The following is a 3,036-nucleotide window of genomic DNA, read 5'->3' on the forward strand; positions in this document are numbered from 1 at the left end:
GTCTTCCTTCTTCTGGTTCTCATCGGTGATTTCTTTTATCAATTTTCAGTCTTTCGTCTTCTCTCGTTTCTTCATCGACTTCTTCTCAGCTTTCCGCCGTGCCATTGAGTTCCGGGCCTCAGGACTCGCAACATACTGTTGGTGAAGTTGCTACGGGGGCTTCGGAGCTACCTGGCGGAGTCACGGACTTGGCTGCCCCGGAGGTGACTGTGGCCATCACGTCGGGTCCTTCTGAGGGATTGGCTTCGGCTTCCCGGGAGGTTGCTTTGGTTGTTCCTTCTTTGCTCCAGCCGGCCTCTCCTTCCCCTTCTCTCACTTCCGGCGGTCCCTCTTTTATCGATGACGTGGTGCAACAGTTCGATGCCACCCATCGGCTATCGAAGCTGACCGTAGCCTGGGGGAGCTTGGCGTCCTCTGCGACTTCTTTCGAGGAGAAGCTTCACGTAAGTTTTTCTGAGATTCTTTCTTAGGCCATTTGTTTTGCCTTCATCCTTACGCCTTATTTTCTCTATCTTTAATTGTTTAGACTTTCTCTCGTGACCATACCGGCTTCTTCTTTTCATCTGAAACCGAGAAGAAGTTGTCCTCCGAGGTAAGTTCTCTGAAGACTGACCTTGACCTCCTCCGGGCCGAGTTGGAGACTGAGCGTAAGTCGCATCAAAAAGAGGAAAAGGCTCTCCATGCATAGGTGGTTGAGGTAGAGAAACAGGGAGACACAGTTGCCCAGGAGTTGGAGAAACAGAAAGATGCTGCTATCCGAGAGGCTTCAAAGAACTCGGAGGCCATGAAGAGCTTGGAAGCCGTGAAGAAAGAATGTAAAGGTATTCTGGGTTCTCTCTATTTCTTTCGGTATTCAAACCTTTCCCTCCTGCTGACTTGTTGTTTGGTGTCTTGTCTAGCTCTCCGAGTTGAAGGAAAAAAGCTCTCGGAGGGCATTGATGAAATGAAGACTCTTGTTCGTACAAGTCATAACAAGGCTGAGGAGGTAATTACTCATGCTGAAGAAGAACTTGCACTTGCTAAGTTGATCAAGCATGGAGCTGATAAAGATCTTGTGCAGGCCCAAAAAACTATTGAAGACTTATGTGGGAAGCTGGCGACGGCTACTGAAAATTGGAACGTTTTGTGGAAATCCTTTCGTTCAGTAGCTGATGTTCTCCGGACTCCAGCGGATGATAGGCAATCTTGGGCTCAGTTCATTCCTCGGATTCTAACTCGTTTCCAAGAGTTCGCAAAGAAGCGCGCTCGAGTATGTACCAAGAATGTGTTGGCCTAGGTCCGGGTCCTTGCTCCAGAGGCGCCTCTGTCTAAGATAGCAGAGGAAGCTGATAGCCAAGAATACCTTGATGCTATTGAGAGGATGGAGCCTAAGGTCGAAGGTTTAGCCAGTAGGGTTGTAGACAATCTTAATATTGATATTTCCCTTCCTGATGACAATGCCTGATCCAATTGACCAGCCTCTTGTAATATTACACTCCTCTTCAAATGAAGATTCTTTATTTTCGTTGATGTATTCTTTGCCCGGGTGTGGTCGGAGTTACTTGACTTACTGAGTACTTTGTCCCGTCTTCGTCTCTGCTCTGTAAACAACTCTGTGCGTTATCCTGACGAAATCCCTTGATTTGTCAGGTACTTTTCTTTTCTTCCTCTTTTGTGATCCGTCGAGTGCTTTGTCCGCGCTATGACTTGTTAGATGTAGATCTTTGTGTTGACAACCTTTCGTCTACGCTATGTAAAATGACTCGGCATAGGATGTTGCCTTGACAAACTTTGGCATCCGAGTGCTTTCTTGAGTAGCACTTGTGCTGTGCTTTTCTGAGGAAAAGTATTCCTATCTGGATGTAGCCCCCGAGCCTCTTGCTTTTCGGAACGAAGAGCTGGAGGGTCTTTTTAAGCTTAATTTCGGTCGACTAGTTTTAGGTGTTAGCTTTTAGCTACCCTCATCGGCAGGCTCAAGCGTCTTTTCAGCTATTTTGCTCTCGGCCGGGATGCTCAGGCATGTTTTCAGCCATTTTGCTTTTTGTTTCGGGTGTTAGCTTTTAGCTACCCTCATCGGCAGGCTCAAGCGTCTTTTCAGCTATTTTGCTCTCGGTCGGGATGCTCAGGCATGTTTTCAGCTATTTTGCTTTTTGTTTCGGGTGTTAGCTTTTAGCTACCCTCATCGGCGGGCTCAAGCGTCTTTTTAGCTATTTTGCTCTCGGCCGGGATGCTCAGGCATGTTTTTAGCCATTTTGCTTTTTGTTTCGGGTGTTAGCTTTTAGCTACCCTCATCGGTGGGCTCAAGCGTCTTTTCAGCTATTTTGCTGTCGGTCGGGATGCTCAGGCATGTTTTCAGCCATTTTGCTTTTTGTTTCGGGTGTTAGCTTTTAGCTACCCTCATCGGCGGGCTCAAGCGTCTTTTCAGCTATTTTGCTCTCGGTCGGGATGCTCAGGCATGTTTTCAGCCATTTTGCTTTTTGTTTCGGGTGTTAGCTTTTAGCTTCCCTCATCGGCGGGCTCAAGCGTCTTTTCAGCTATTTTGCTCTCGACCGGGATGCTTAGGCATGTTTTCAGCCATTTTGCTTTTTGTTTTGGGTGTTAGCTTTTAGCTACCCTCATCGGCGGGCTCAAGCGTCTTTTCAGCTATTTTGCTCTCGGCCGGGATGCTCAGGCATGTTTTCAGCCATTTTGCTTTTTGTTTGCTAGCCAGTCTAGATGAAGGATTTCTCTAATGAATCCGGCTACCATCAGTTTTGTGATTTCCTTTTTAATCGCTGCCTTTTTGTCGGGTGAGAATCGTCGTAGCCGTTGCTTTACAGGCTTGGAGCTTTCATTAACATCAATTCTGTGCTCAGCCAACTCTCTTGGGACACCTAGCATGTCGGTCGGCTTCCAAGCGAAGATATCTTTGTTGTCCCGAAGAAAGTTGGTGAGCGCGAGTTCCTATTTTGCCGAGAGGTGAGCACTGATGGTTGCTGTCTTGGAGGTATCGCCAGTGCCCAAGTCGATTTGCTTGACGTCGGCTTCTTTTGGTGGTGCGATGATGCTGGGCTTTTT

This window comes from Miscanthus floridulus, chromosome 5 (assembly GCF_019320115.1).
Source record: "Miscanthus floridulus cultivar M001 chromosome 5, ASM1932011v1, whole genome shotgun sequence".
NCBI classification, from domain to species: Eukaryota; Viridiplantae; Streptophyta; class Magnoliopsida; order Poales; family Poaceae; genus Miscanthus; species Miscanthus floridulus.